At 43.5% G+C, this 16,640-nt stretch overlaps 1 long non-coding RNA gene across 1 annotated transcript; it reads left to right on the top strand.

Moving 5' to 3' along the window:
- The first annotated feature begins 462 nt into the window (after positions 1-462).
- LOC120978439 lies at positions 463-15,340 on the top strand. Its single transcript, XR_005774093.1, has 3 exons — positions 463-643; positions 1,326-1,332; positions 15,329-15,340. It is a non-coding gene; the product is annotated as an uncharacterized LOC120978439 (long non-coding RNA).
- Positions 15,341-16,640: the final 1,300 nt, after the last annotated feature.

Raw genomic sequence — 16,640 nt, forward strand, 5'->3', positions numbered from 1 at the left:
AATTCTGCACGCAGTGTATATATATATATATATATTGTAACAGGATTAGCTCACGGGACCGCCATCTCCTGGAATAGACGGGCGCTATAGGCACATAAAACACAGTCCAGTCCAAGCAAGTATGGTGCAACTGGCCCCAGCCAGTTTTATTGACTTTTGCAGAAAAATAAATATTAAACAAAACAGTTCAAAACAAATGAAATACCTGGCCGCCTGGCCACTACGTCTAAACAGGCAGTAGTCCTTAACTACATGAAACTGAGCCTTGTGCCCAACTCCATCAACAAAACACACTGTTGTTTTTCACTCACACAGGGTTCTTCCCAGGAGTAGAGAGAGATCAGCTAGTGAGCTGCTTGCCCTTTTATAGCACACTCAGGTTCCAAGGTGATTAGCCACAGTTACCCTGAATACCTGGAGTGGCTAATTGGAGCAGGGACCTACCCAACTCTCCCTGCTCCAAGCAGCAAGGCCCTTCTAACCATTTTTTTTTTTTAACAAGACCCTTGCAAAGAGAAAACTTAGTTTTCCTTGCTGTCAATTCCCTGGCTGCTTTTTTAGAACGTATAGGACAGGAACCTAGGTGAAATGCAGACTCCTTCTACCACATTCCCTCTGGACCTTTCACAATATATATATATATGTTGTGGGGACTCACTTTGATATTCAGAACCAGAGGACATAGTATAGAGGCAAAGACCAGTTTATAACTCAAAACGTCAGTGTTTATTCACACTTGTTGCAAGTACACAGTACAACAGTTCATTTGCAGTATTGGTGTTAGTTCACACCCAGATAGCTAAAAAAAAAGCAAAAAAGTCACCTTTGTTCCTGAGTGTTAATCCACACCCGACCGGCATAGTTCAGAACAGAGCAGTCCTCCCGGTTTCAGGCCTCCAGCCTGGCACAAGGCTCAGATCCTGGTACAGAGATTGCCAGAGCTTCAATGTCAGAGAGAAAGATACAATTCCCACACCTGACACTGCTGGCTGTTTTTAATAGGCCTGACAAAACCCGGGTGGGGAGTAGTCACCCACCCAGCACTTTGACTACTCCCAGTAAGAGCCGCACAGCATTGTGGGAGAAGCAACAATAAATAAGGAAGGTAAAATTACCACAATAGCAACACCTGGAGGCAAGAGGTGTGGCCATTGCCAGAAACAACACAGACGCCTATTGATCCACAAGGAAACCTGTCAGATCAAACCACGTGTTGCCAGTCTCACAGATCTCCTGCCACTTACTGTCGTCGGGACGTCCATATGTCTCGGTACGTCCATGACACTATGCTTGATTCTGAAAATGCAGACTATATACTGCAGTAGACAGCATGTATTCTGCTGACAGATTACCGCATTCACCAGGACACTATACAATGGAAGTAAAAACACGGACACAAAGATGTAAGGGAGGGGGCAAAAAACATTTTATGTCTAGTTATAGAAGGTTGGATTTTTATGAGGGGGAATTTTAGGGCTGAGTTGAACCAGATGAAGGTGAAAACCCCATAAGAGGAAAGAGGCAATTGTCCTCATGTACTGTATGGGGGGAAAAAATTCCTTCCCGACCCCAAATATGATGATCAGAATAAATCAGAGGATCAGAACCGTTAACTATCCGATCTGATTTCCATAGATATGATAGTAATATGAATTTTTCTTTTATAAATCTATTTTATTCCTATTTACTGTTTATTTATATGTAATATGTATTAAACTAAACCTATTTATAGACTGTTGATCCAGTGAAAAGCAAAACCCTGTTGAGTAATATGCCAATTGTCCTCAAGGGGAAAAATTCCTTCCTGAGCCCAAATATGGCAATCAGAAAAAATCCCAGGATCAAAAGTCACTACCTAACCTGCCTAGTATAAAGAAACAAATATTTTGTCTAAAACAGGCAAACAAAATGATAAATGAGAGGGGCCTGCTGGCCACACCACGGCCTCTTTTTTAGACCTTGCGTGAGCGGGGAAAACTGGCGTATATCTGATAGTAAATGAACCCCTGTGTGTCTATACCTCTATCTACGTGTCTATACTTGTACCTACATGTCTATACATGTCTCTATGTATCTATACTTGACAAAGGCCTCATTGAGTGGGCTGAAACGTTGCCTGGGAATAAATTGGGTCATATACTTGCATCTATCAATATGTGTGAAGCTTGGTGTGTGTTACTTACCAGGCCCGTGCATAGGTGTTATAAGAAATGGTTCAGGGATAACAGCCGCTCTGGTAAGATCATGCTTATCAGCCCCAGGACTACAATATGTACCACTATAGATCCTAGAATAATCTAACAGGAACACTCAAAATGTATAAATGCCTTCAAGAAGAATGAGTGAAAACTATTTCCTAATATACTAATCAATTTTTATTAATCATGATTAAAAAAACTAATCAAATGCAACATAATAGTAGGGAATCCGATAGCATAGCACCGCATGACAACACACATAATTCATATGGCGAATTATGTAGGATTAGATGCAGTGTTTTTTTTTTTGCCCTTCTGCTTAGTATCATCCATTTATCCCATTATTCACACGTGAATTACGTAATTCTGAATGTAGGTTTTTTGGCTTTTGGACGGTTGTATATTTCGCTGTACCTATACAAGACGGTTATGTGTTGTCATGCGGTGCTATTTTATCGGATTCCTACTATTATGTTGTATTTGATTTGTTTTTTTAATCATGATTAATAAAAATTTATTAGTATATTAGGAAATAGTTTTCACTCATTCTTTTTGAAGGTGGCAGGAGTACAATATGCAGCTATTTTTCCTGAACTCACCGGATGCCAGATGGAATCAAGCACAGGCCACTCTTGGGGAGTAGAGGGTCTCCAGGAGGTAGTGATGTCTGATGCCGGCCAGATATTGGAGGATGCCGAGTCAAGGTCCAGGGCAACAACATGATGGAAAATGAGCACCATAAAGATGGTAGTAAGAGGATACTGTAGTCAGTTCTGCTTTACACCAGTTGCATAAATCTACCCCATATTTTGGTAGTTTTGCTGAAATTTACACTGTAAGTCAATCCATGCTCTGCATTTGTCTTAGTCTGACCTGTCATATCCCCATTTATTTTCCATCCTTCAGTCACTTTCTTTTCAGTATTTTCCTCTCTGTCTCCTGGTCTTTTACACATCTTACAATGTTGGTTCGCCCGGCGGTTGTTTCGCGGTGAACTTTGCATGTTCGCGATTCGCTTAACATGCGAACATATGGAGATATTCGCGACCGCCATATTCTTTTACATTGTGAAGAACTTTGACCCATGACACATACATCAGGTGGTACAGGACAGCCAATTGAGACGTTGAAGCACATGGACATACCCCCTACCTTATAAATAAACCTGATCTGGCCGCCATTTTACATTCAGTCTTTTGCCAGTGTAGGGAGAGGTTGCTGTGTGGAGCAGGGACAGACTGTTAGGGACACCAAATGCTAGCTAATAGGGCCACAAAACTCCTTTTTGTGTGCCATCGATAGGTGTGATACACAGAGGGGTGCGATATACTTGTAATATAATTTTATAATGAGTCAAAAACACATAGATCTATATAGTGATCACCTGGAAGTCAGGGGCCTAGGGGCTAGGGGCTTACTAGGGCCATTTTTATATAGGGTAAGGTTCCGGACTGGGTCACTCTGATCAGGGCCAGAATAGCACCCCCCTGTAGGGCAATAACAGGGACAGTTCTTTGCCCACCCTGTCCTTCAATACCACATCATCATCTAGCCCAGGGATGGATGTTTTTTGCTTTCCCTCCGGGATTCATGGATGTGCACTGGAACCCCCCGGATTGTGGTAGGACATATGGTTTCTGATTTGGTGCCGCCGAGCACCTGATTTAGTGCCGCCGAGCACTTGTTATTGCCTACCACATCTATGCTTTTTGCTTAACTTTAATAATTTAATTTATTTTCATTTTGAGGGATATCTTTTCCATTCACACGTCCGCAAAATGGGTCAGCATCCGTTCCGCAATTTTGTGGAACGGGTGCAGACCCATTAATTTTCAATGGGGCCGGAATGTGCTGTCCGCATCCGCATTTGCGGATCCGCTTCTGCATTTGCGGATCCGCACTTCCGCATCCGTGCCTCCGTTTCCCCCAAAAAATAGAACATGTCCTATTCTTGTCCGCAATTGCAGAAAAGATTTGTCATTTTCTATTATAGTGCCGGCGATGTGCGGTCCGCAAATTGTGGAATGTACATTGCCGGTGTCCGTGTTTTGCGGATCCGCAAAACACTTACGGACGTGTGAATGGACCCTCATAGTAACATTATTTAAGGTTAGGTTTAACTTTATGTATAATCTAATGAATTGCCTTCCTTGTACAATGTTATAATATACTTTCTATGTTAGAAAGTATATTATAGTGCATTTGTATTGTGCGGTTCTGCTGCGGTACTGCAGGTATATAGAGGGACAAGCATTATTGGAACAAATAATTTATACTGGTGTGATATACCAGTCGCCCCCCCCAAAAACTGATTGAATCAGGGGTGTTATATACAAATATATTTTGTTTGTGGTCCTGGCTACGGTTGTAATCAGAGTAGATAAAACCAGGTTAGGACAAGTGACCTGAACTATCAACTATCAATGGCTGAGGTGTGCCGGAAGCCATGGCCGTGTCCGAGCTGAATAAGGGGCAAAAATCAATCGGGTAGGAAACAACTTTATTGCTGGATTCAGAGGGCTAAACTAGTAAAGGCTTTGGCAATTTCGACCTGCGGATTTGGAACATAGTGCGTGAAACAGGATGATTGCCATCTGCGAAACGAATGTCCCGAAATGGCCTTGGAATTAAAACCCAATCCGGAAGTCAAGATCCTGATGTGACGAACGAACTGTGATGCTGTGAGATGCTTGGAATTGAAAGGAAGAAGAGGGCTGCCTGCTGGCGTGGAGTTTTTTAATGCGTGGAATAACTGTTCGAGCACAGCAACTGGGCACCAATCTTTGAAGGTCTGGAAATAGAGGATTTTTACTGGCGGTCACACCTGAGAGGTTTTGGTGGAGTGAAGGAGTAGGGTGCAATGTGTCTGATGCCAGGCTAACTGATCTATGGTGGGACCCGCGCGTCCAGGAGAGCTGGTAAATTCCCCGGGCCGCAAAAACCCATAAAAACTGAGGTACATGGCTGCTTTGATCACTATGCTTTTGTATGGCCCGAAAGGATCATTGTCTAGGGAGGTGGAAAAGACCCTGAACATTGCCCCGGTGACTGGCTTTCTGCTGGATTCTGGCTTATTGCTGTTCTTTTGAATTCCTCTCAGAGTGGATTTTATGGCTTGAGAAGAAAATATGGACTGACTGCCTGGATGATCTAACGAGAAAAAATGTTGTACCCCTGCCAAGTACAACTTGATGGTGTTAAAAGATAGCCGAAGTTCTGTGTGACAGAAAGCCAGGAATGCCACGACGTAAGTGGTTCTATCCAATTCCTCTTGTGGATGCCTGAGGGAGAATTGCCTAAAGGTTTCCCACCCTGTTTATAATTCCTGGCTGTATTGAGGGACAAGGAATTATGGATGAGTGACTTTGCTGTTCTGACGTGCTTGCTTAGTCCATTATCAGTGTCTCGAGGGTGGGTGGAGGGACCCCTGATGGATCTGCGTCTGGCATTACCTGAAAGAAAACAGGGAAGTTGAAACGAGATAGGGCATCAGCAGCCGTGTTTGCTGAACCCTGTATGAATCTGCACGAAAAATGAAAATTGAACTGCAATGCAAGGCACACTAGTCTGCGGACAAAAGGCATAATTTGCGGAGAAGAGGAACGGCCTTTGTTGAGGATTTCTACCACTGCCTGATTATCTGTGACAAAAATGACTGGCTTGTTCCTCCAAAGGTTCACCCCAGACCTGTGCAGCTGCGACAATAGGATAGATTTCTAGGAGTGGAGAGGATTTGATGGAACTCTGAACTGAAGAAATCTGAAGCGACCAAGGACCTGCGAACCAGTGTTTGTTGAAAATGGCTGAAAACCCTTTTGAAGCTGCTGCGTCGGAAAAGACCGTGGGTGAATTGCGGTCCCAAGAAGGGACGAAGAGGGAGATGCCATTCCAATTTGAAAGGAAATGGTGCCACATGTGTAAGTCAGCGGTCGCTGCGGTGTCGAGATGGATCAAGGCATCCTGATCCGAGGCAGCAGGTAAAAGTTGCAGCAGTCTGGAAATGAAAGCTCGGCCCTGAGGCATGATCTTTGAGGCGAAGTTTAACATTCCCAGAAGTGACTGAAGTTCGACTTTGGCGAGGGTCCTGGCCGTGACTGATTTCCTGATGGAATCTTGGATTTTTTGGAGTTTCTCGTCAGGGAGTCTGGCTTCCATCTTACCAGTGTCCAAGATGATGCCTAGGAAAGTTATGATTAGACATGGGCCTTCAATTTTTGCCGGGGCAACCGGTACGTTCAATTTTGAAAATAAGTCGAGGAGTACCTGGAGCTGATTGGGTGCTTGATCTGAGGCTTCGATCAGCAGGAAGTCATCCAGGTAGTGAATGACCCTGGAACACCCGCCATGATTGACCAAAACCCAGTGGAGAGCTTGGGCGAATTGATCAAACAGCCAAGGGCTGCTTTTGGATCCGAATGTCAATCTATCTGAAAAATAATACAGGTCCCTCCATTTGATGCCATAAAACTTCCATAATTGAGGTGAAACTGGAAGTAATTTGAAGACATCTGCAATATCTGCCTTGGAAAGCCAAGCGCCTGGACCCAGCTGGAGAATCAACTGAATGGCTTCGTCCAAGGAAGAGTACTGCATGGAAAAGTCTTCCGAGGGAATTAAAGAATTTAAACTGGGTGTGCTGGAAGCATGAGGAGCGGGGAGGTCAAAAATCAGCCTTTTTTTATTCGAATTTTTTTTTTTTAACCAAACCAATGGGGTTGACCCTCCAAATGTCAAAGGGGGGGACAGTGAATAGGCCTAGGAGAAAACCCTTGTTAATTCCGGAGTGGATGAGAGAGTCAACTGACTCCGGATCTGCCAAGGCGGAACGGAGATTGGAGCCTTCCCATGTGGCCAGCCGGGAGGAAACCAGCCCTGTGTGGAAACCCTGCGAACATCCAGACACCAAAAATTGCACAAAGTTGGTGTCGTGATGATGCTGGAAGAGCGCAGCTAGTAACTCGGTATTGACCCCGGCTAGTCATGAATTTTTGGTTGATCTTTGCGTACAAGAAGACTGAAGAAAAAAAGCAGTCTGACCAATTGAAATTATTGCAGACCTGACTCCTGCCCAGAAAGACTATGGCCTACCCCACTTGTCAACATTCTGCCCTGAATTTGAGGACCCGGAAGGAATGGCAGAGGGCCTACCTTGAACCAGAGATCCTGAATTGGGACACCAGTCGGAGGAATGCGAGATGGATTGGCAGGTGGCACAGGTGGGCGCTTTAAGACCCGCGAAATGCCTGCAGAACAGCTCCATGTCTAGTGTGGACCAATCCGTGACGTGCTGAAACTGGGACAGAGCCGCAGCAGCTTTGGCAGAGAAGGAGCGATGATAGTCGTAAAAGGCATGTCCTCCATACTTGTGGCCCAAATCAGTTACTCTGTACAGGTAGGTATCTAGCTCTTCCCTGCGGTGTGGTTGGGCAGAGCATAAAATGTCCCGGAATAAACTGAAAGCCAGCACAAATTCTGGAATGGAGAGTTTTTTGTGCAAGCGGGCATCTTTGGACTTGAGAACCACTGACACGTCTCCACATGCAATGGTCTTATTTTCATTGGAGTCGTGAGTGGAAATGAGGATAGAAGCCAGGTTTACGTCTTTATGAGCCAAAATATCCTTCCGGATGTTGTCCGGAATGAAGTGTGACGGGGCAATGGTAAAGGAGCTGGGAGCCCTACCTGGGGTTGGAGCATAAACGGTGGAGGTGCCTGGGACAGGAGAGGTAGGTAGATCCGGCATTGATGGCCTGGTCTCCACAACCAGCAGCCTGGTCTGGATGTCGGAGACTGAACTAGAAAGACTGTTGATAGTTGAGTGAAGCTGGGCCAGCGATGTCTGGCTCAACAGGTAGAAGCCTGTACAAATCTGCTTTGCGAGCAGAGGCAGGATAACGAATGCCTCTCCTATTTAATTCAGTCATTAGCTTTGGAATGGTCCACTGCCTGAAAGAAAGATTACTTCCGTGGGCCGAACCGTGGGATTCCGGAATAGAGCGAGTGGCTGTAAAAAAAAAGACGTGAAAATGAAAATAGGGAGTGAGGAGGGTGGTAGAGCAAACCTGACGCCCTCGAGTGAACCTGCGGAACCCTTTGGACACAAAACACCGAAGCGTGACAGAGAAAGCCACCACCAAGAAAGAGGGCAAGAGGGCTGACCCACCTGGCGAGCTGGCCTAGATAACCTAAAAGAAAGGCGATATACATGATTCCGGAAATTATCCCGAAATGACGAAGTAGTGAAAACACCAAAACTTACCTGGACTTATGATACCGTGGAACTGGAATGATCAGGATGGCCAGGGACCTAAGACTAATACCACTTAAACAAAACCCGAACCGGACAGACCTCTTCGATGACCCTGGAAAACATGGGGTGAGGCTTGAGAGATGCTGAAGACAACGTAGAACCCAACGTGGATCAGGGAGCTGGAAGCCCGAGGGCGTAGAGGAAACGAACCGTACCTGATACATGTGAGGCAAGTGAGCGTTCACCTGGAGTCAGAAAATGAAATGACCTGATGCGTGTCAGGCAGGACAAGAAAACACATGTACCGGCTGCGTGGCCAGTGGCAAACTGCACCTGATGCGTATCAGGGCAAAAACCGACAGATAATGAAATAAAACTGAATGAGCATATACCTGATGCGTGTCAGGCGACCTGATGGACCTGACATGTGTCAGGCAAAAATATAACATGTACCTGCTGCGTGGCCGGCCAGTGACAAAAATGCGCCAGATGCGTATCAGGCAAAATTCCTATAGATAGTGAAAGAAACCTAAATAAGCATGTACCTGATGCGTGTCAGGCGACCCGATGGACCTGATGCGTGTCAGGCCAGATAAATGACAAGTACCTGCTGCGTGGCAGGGCAGTGACGAAAACACCTGATGCGTGTCAGGCAAAATAACAAATAAAAGAAAAAAGAAGAAAAACCTGCTGAAAAACAAGCATGTACCTGATGTGTGTCGGGCCGTTGAATGAACCTGATGTGTGTCAGGCAAAATAAAATACAATGAATCTGCTGCTTGGCAGACAAGTGACTGGATGGACCTGATGCGTGTCAGGCAAAGAAAGACATGGACCTGATGCATGTCAGGAAATGAAGCAACTTGTACCTGAAGCGTGCCTGGTCAGTGACCACTTGAATCTGATGCGTATCAGAACATAAACATGTACCAGTTTTTTTTTTTTTTTTTTTTTTTTCAAAACAAGTAACGTGATTCTGATGCGTGTCAGGAAATAGAACAAAACATGTACCTGATGTGTGTCAGGCAAACTCAGAATAGACGTAATGCATATGGCAAAAGCTGAGTTGCGCTCATGGTGTAAGGTATGGATTAAATGGAACTGCGAGGTGATAGCGAGTGGGTGTGAATTGTGCGGACCCGGTAGTTGTGAACAAACTCAGCTCAACTATGCAGGAACTATGTTTAAATGGCTTCCCTGTTGCAGACGTCACAAGGTAATGAGTATGCAACAAGCTCCTAATCTGTAGGAATTTTTATTTTTTTATTTTTTTTGCATATCCCCAGGGATTAATGAAGCGTTTTACCTAGGGGTTGGGGCTACTACTGGAGACGTCAGCAGTGGCTTACTGTGTCTGAATTAGCAGTGGAAATAAGATTTATCCCCTGCAACCATCTCTGCCTTTCTTATTCATGAGATATGCTGTACTATGCCACCTCTAATTAACTGTTTGTGCAATGGTTAACAGTCTCTGCTGCCGATCTACCTTATGTGCCGGATGACGCGCCCGGCGTTGCTCAGGAGACCAGTGCGGGAAGGCCGGGGCCCAATCTCACGGGAGGATGAGCGCCAAGGGCTGAGCGAAGCTGGAGGAGCAAGAGGAACGGGCGCCGAGGCTCCCAGAACGGGGAGCAGCTCAAGGCGCCGCGAGCTTACCGGATGGGTGGGAGGACCGATGTTCGGAGCGGTGGCGAGTTCGGAGCGGCGGCGCACCTGACCCAGAAGTAGATGGGACGTCAGGTAAGTGTTGCGCATCCACGAAAATGAACGGGGCGGCGTAAAATAAGCCTCCTTCGCCCCTCCCTAGGAAGTATTACTTTACTGAGAGAGTAGTGGATGCATGGAATAGCCTTCCTGCAGAAGTGGTAGCTGCAAATACAGTGAAGGGGTTTAAGCATGCATGGGATAGGCATAAGGCTATCCTTCATATAAGATAGGGCCAGGGACTATTCATAGTATTTAGTATATTGGGCAGACTAGATGGGCCAAATGGTTCTTATCTGCCGACACATTCTATGTTTCTATGTTTCTATGTTTCTATGTTTCTCCCACAAACGCAGGCTGAGATTCAGCCTTATCTACTTATAGTGCATTTGGGTACTGTATAGTGCATTTGCGCATGCGGGTACGCGAAAATTATATTGCCGATAATTTGCATTGGAAAAAATTATGAATGGAGATCGCAAATTCGAACAATACATCTGGTATGTCACTGTCCATGTTGTTCGACTATTTGTGCACTTCTAGTAATTATTTCTTGGCTACAAATGTGAGCTGAAGGTTTTTCAGGTTCGCCTGTCATTAAAATTAATGGGACCCGCCGCGAACTTGCGGTTCGCGAACATTTGATCGTGTTCGCGCGATCGCATTCGCGAACAATCCCGGCAGATGTTCGTCCATCACTAATGTTGATGTCCAAGTAGCTGCACAGGCTGCCGCCGGACAGATACTCGATGATGAAGTAGGCTCTCTCCTGAGACTGATGTGCGGCATGGAGGTGGCACAGGGACGGGCAGTCTCGGGCTGCCAAGACTGTCCACCACTCTCTCATTAAAGTAACTGCCTTGTCCCCTCTTTTGTTGATAATCTTGATGGCCATGTAGGTGTTTTGGTGGGAGACTGATGCCAGGAACACCTGAGGAAAACAAATAGAAGTTCTCACAGGGAAATTCTTCTACATTTATTACATGGGGGATTTATCTATTCAGCTGACAAAGCATGCATTACAGCCCAAGATTTTGTAGCGATGACGATTGAATGGTTTGCGAGTCATTAGCGATTGAATTTAGTATTATTAGACATCACAATTGTCTTTAGATACGACCGGAATAAAATCACTGTGTACTCATTTACTTTCTATGTCAGATGATTGCTCATGGAGGTATGCTAAACTCAAAAGTTTCAAACCGTATCTCCCTTGCAGTTGTTAATGAGCGGCAAATGAATTATTAGAAGTGCAGATATGTATGCGATGAGTAATATTTTTTTAACATGCTGAAAGATCACCGAGAAAGTTCAATTCTACAATTGTTTAAAACTATTAGATGTAACGATTATCACTTGATTCCAAATGATATAATTAATGTTTGTACCCTTGTCTCCTGGTGTAACAGGTCCTTTAATAAAAGGGAAGTGGTCGTCAGTCAGATAACATCCAGACCCTATACCTATGTAAAGGTAAGGATCACAAAAAAAAAACTAAAAAGGTCCATACCGGTATTGGTTACCAATTATAGGACTCTGCTGTTACACTACAATAATAGAATTATAAAGGGGAAACCATATATTTTTAACCTACTGTACATTTTAATATTTCATCCAATAAAAATGATGTACCCCAAACTTATACCACAGAAATCAAGCCCCCACAAAGCTCTGTAGAAAGAAAAATTTTAAAATTATGGGTCTTGGGATGCGACAATGCAAATGTTATGTTATTTATGCCACAAAACGTAAAAACTCATTGCCAATATTGTTGTTTTTTCCCATCTCCATCCCAGAGAGTTAATAAAAGTTAAATCGGTAAGTTATGTGTACCCCAATATAGAACCATTAAAAACTACAACTTGTCCTGCAATAAACAAGTCCTCATACAGCTACATAGACAAAATGTAAAAGTTATATCTCTTGGAAGGCGACCACGAAAAAAAAAAAAAGCTTGGTCAGTACTGGTCATTGTAGGGTTAAAAAAGCAAATAAAAGTGATGTCTTAAATATGCACATTTAGAGGCAAGTGCAAGTAATTGGCTATTTGTAGTCAGTGACTAATTGTAAATAATCAGCTCTCAGAAGCCTGACCCTGTTCATCACAAAGGGGTAGGAGACAGAGTGAAGGAACAAAGGTGCACCAAGGAATAGGTCCTGCCCTTGTCTCTGCTACCTTACACTACACTTAGTTTAAAGGGTTTCTCCGGGATTTAAGAAAATAAAAATACTTAAATATTACTTTATTATAAATATTTTCCCAAATACCTTTCATTAGTTTAATGGCTTGTTTTGTCTGAGGAGCAATCATCGGGGAAAATAAAATGGCCACTGTCCTATTAGTACATACAAAACACACAGCAGGACAAGTTACTTCACAACACTGAGATAAAGAGCTGCCTCATCCTCCTCTCTGCCCTACTTGACAGGGATTGTGATCTGCATACAATTTAATAAGATCTTCAGCTGAATCTCTGTAGGATTGGAGTTCATGAGGAGACATGAAATACAGAGAGGAGGGTAAGGATGTGGTTGATGAGCAGCATCACTTGTTTACAGTCTCCATTACCACAAACCCACATTACCACAGTCTGTTCTGTCTGTCCTCTCTGTACTTCATGTCTCCTCATGAACGCCATTCCTACAGAGACTTAACTAAAGTTCTTATCAGCTGTGTTCAGAATTATAATCCCTGACAAGTAGAGCAGAGAGGAGGATGAGGCAGCTTTTTAGCTCAGTGCTGTGAAGTAACTTGTCCTCCTGTGTGGACAGGTTTTGTGTGTACCAAATAAACATTTAGAAGAATAGGTGCACTACTGTGGTGGATGCAATCAACAAAATATGACTAAACCCTCACACTGATGCTAAAATGAGACTTTAGCCAATATGTCCTTATATGAAGGACATACCGGAGCCTGTGCACCACGTCAAGGTATCTCAGGTGGCACGGGACCTAACGCAAACCTGTGCCATATGGGCATTGATTGTGTATGAATAGAAAGAGATTAAATCCAGAGGATCAGAACAAACTAGAGGTGCCAATAGATAGGGAGCTGTTGAAAGGGATAGTATGCAGTAGGATGAAAAGGTGAAAAGGCTGCTAGTGGGTTACCATGCGGATACAATCAGCATGTACTGTAGATACAAATAGAGACAAGAACAAGATGGTTGAGGTCAGAGGGATTGGGGAATTAACCTGCTGGCTACAACCTGTTCACGCCCACTATGAAGCGCCAAGTCACTGATAACTAATAAAAGATAGTGATAGTGGGACCCTTAGTGGGAAGTGTCCTCAATAGAAATCAATGCATAAGGTATGTAGAAAAACATATATTAAGGAGTATAGAAATGTTATAGTTGCCTCCAGTGTGAAACCACACAAGCAATGGGAGGAGGGAGGAGGCTGTGAAGTCCCACCCAGAAGCTGACTGATATGATGTAAGCCTCACAGGTGCACCGATGCTGCCTATAGATGAAAATCAGGCACATCAAATTTGGAGTTTATACACCTCCAAACATACATATACAAATTACATAATATAACGTGGTCTAAAAAAGCTGGAAATGCTCAACCCCCATATGCAGTTGTGCATTATAACCGGGGGAGCAAATCCTGCACATGTGGTCTATTGCTAATGGCGATCCCCGGCAAGAAATGCCGTACAATGGAGGATACCTGCAGCGGACCACAAGTGCAACATAGACATCCTACACCAGATAGAAAAATGTGTGGATGTAATTGACTAAATCAAATAAACATTTAGAAGAATAGGTGAACTACTGTGGTGGATGCAATCAACAAAATCTGACTAAACCCTTACACTGATGTTAAAATGAGACTTTAGCCAATATAGCCTTATATGAAGGATATACCGGAGTCCGTGCACCACGTCAAGGTATCTCAGGTGGCATGGCACCTAACACTAACCTACCTGTGCCATTATGGGCAGTACCAGGGGCAGTGGGCGAATTACAGAAGCGTAAGGTCCGACTCACAGCAAACAGCTCCCAGTTGCCTCCATTGTGAAACCACACATGCAATGGGAGAAGGCTGTGAGTCCCACCCAGAGCTGACTGATATGATGCAGGCCTCACAGGTGCATAATTTGTACAGGTTTTGTGTGTACTAATATAAGACGGCAGCCATTTTATTTTTCCTAGCCAAAACGAGGCATTATAGCAAATGAAAAGTATTTGGGAATATATTTATAATAAAGTAATATACAATTTTTTTTCATTTTCTTAATTCCCAGAGAACCCCTTTTAATAAGCCAAAAGAAGGCGACAGAGCTGCACATATCCACTGCCACATTTCATTAATTCTCCTTCTTAACCAAGTGTCCAGTGACCACCTGACTAGTAGGGTCAGAGACCCACAATCTACGCCTAGAGGTGGGTTACATAGATGGGTCCTGCATTAATCATATACTGTATTTATAGCAGATACACTATTAATGTCTACATTGGAATACTTTTAATATATATAATTTTTTGGACTATAAGACGCAACTGGCCATAAGATGCACCTCAGGTTAAGACAATAAAAAAAAAAATTCTACTTTTAGTGAAGTGGATGGGTCAAGGTCACCAACCTTCAGGTGTGTATCATAGAGAGAGTTAATAGTTTTGGATCAGGGCCCCTTAACCTTAGTGTGTGATTTGCGGAAACATTGAAACAAACATCAATGGCGCACGTGGTCACATGATTAAATGTACCTATGTGCTTCCTGTCATAGCTCTATAGTGTCCTATTATTTTTTATTTGTTTTTTTCACTCTCCATGATCATGACATTATAAAAATACTTACATAGCCCTGCAGTACAAACATACACAGCAGTTCAGTACGCATGTTATATACACACAAAGCTCTGCAGCACACACATAATACATACACACAAAAGCTTTATATACACACAGCCCTGCTGCATGCACAGCTCACACATACACACAGCACTGCTGCAGGTATAGCAGAGTTAGAGTTACAACAGGGGTTTTCCGAGGGTTAAATGCTGATGAAGACCGAGGCACTTGCAGTAACACAATGTCCATCCTCTACCAAGCTTTGCTTGAACTTGATGGACATTATACATATGGATCAATTTGATAGTATGGAATGAGATTATCTCTGGAAGGTTCTAGGGAAATTCAGCCAGAGTAGTCAATTTATTTCATGAGTGTACTAATATGAAAGGTGTGACGGAAGATGTGAGATATGCACTCTATAAAATGGCCTATGCAATAAACTTCATGTGTTATGTGTTTTCACTGGAGGGCATGAATAGTTGGAGGCAGAAGGTTCTTACCGGACTATGACACGATCTGGAAAATAACACATTTAGGGTCGGACCGGCCCTACAGAGTACCAGAGGATCTTCCAGTAGACCCAAGCTCTGATGTAATAGTGGGCCCCAAAGGTCCAGAAAAAAAAAACATTTGGAGCTGCCTTTGGAGGTGATTATTGGCCACTAGGGTTTATTTATTTATTTGATTCAAAACCTATTAAACTTTTATTGATTATGATAACAGTGCTTGGGCCCCAAGAATAATTTCCTCTGGTGGATCCAAGGAGCCCTAGCCCAACACTGCAAATTTATTCTCACCTGTAGTCATCATTCGACTACAGCAGATTTATTTGTAGTGCTCTGTTACCATGGAGACACATCAATCTCCATAACAGCTGTAGACACAAAACCTTGGGTTCTAGTGAGGCATTTGGAGAGATTGAAATACAACATAACTCATCCCAATATTAAAGGGGCTGTACAGTACAAAGACATAGTGACCTATCGTCCGGTATAGGTAACCAATATCAAATGACTGGAGGTCAACTACCGCCCCCCCGCCAATCATCTTTTTCAAGAGGTAGTGGTGCTAGTGTGAGACTTGCGGCTGCTTCAAAATATTGTACCTGTGGGTCATTTCATTTGCAGCAGCGGACAATGTAGTTACACTTAATATAATTACATTGCGCAGTCTCTAGAGGCCAGACGATGTGCGGGTCATTTGGAGCATTCTGACAAGTGCAGCAACCCTTTCATACAGCTGATCGGCGGGGGGGGGGGGGAGGGAGGGCTGGAAGTCTAACCCTCGGTGAGCTGATATTGAGGATAGGTCTTCAATATATTTTCACTGCACAGTCCCTTTAATATATTCAATATAAACTAATGATAGAAATAAGACCATATTTCTAGGCTTGTAGCTGCAGACATATTACCCATGTAGTCTGAGAAATGGAGGTAATAACAGTAAGTGCACAGTATTAAATAATAGATTAGTGAGTGAAGCTGTAAACATCAGTTTATTCAACACGACTACAAGATGATGGAAGGAGCAAACAAGACTCAATGAAATAAAGATAGAAAACTGTAATTAGATAGCATTGAGGCTGCACAAGACACAATTACAGAGGTTGGAAGTCTCAATTATTACATGATTATCCATAATTATTCACATTGGAGTGTCTTGTTTCCTTCTTTAGCTGACACCT

The sequence above is a fragment of the Bufo bufo genome, chromosome 9 (assembly GCF_905171765.1).
Source record: "Bufo bufo chromosome 9, aBufBuf1.1, whole genome shotgun sequence".
NCBI lineage: Eukaryota > Metazoa > Chordata > Amphibia > Anura > Bufonidae > Bufo > Bufo bufo.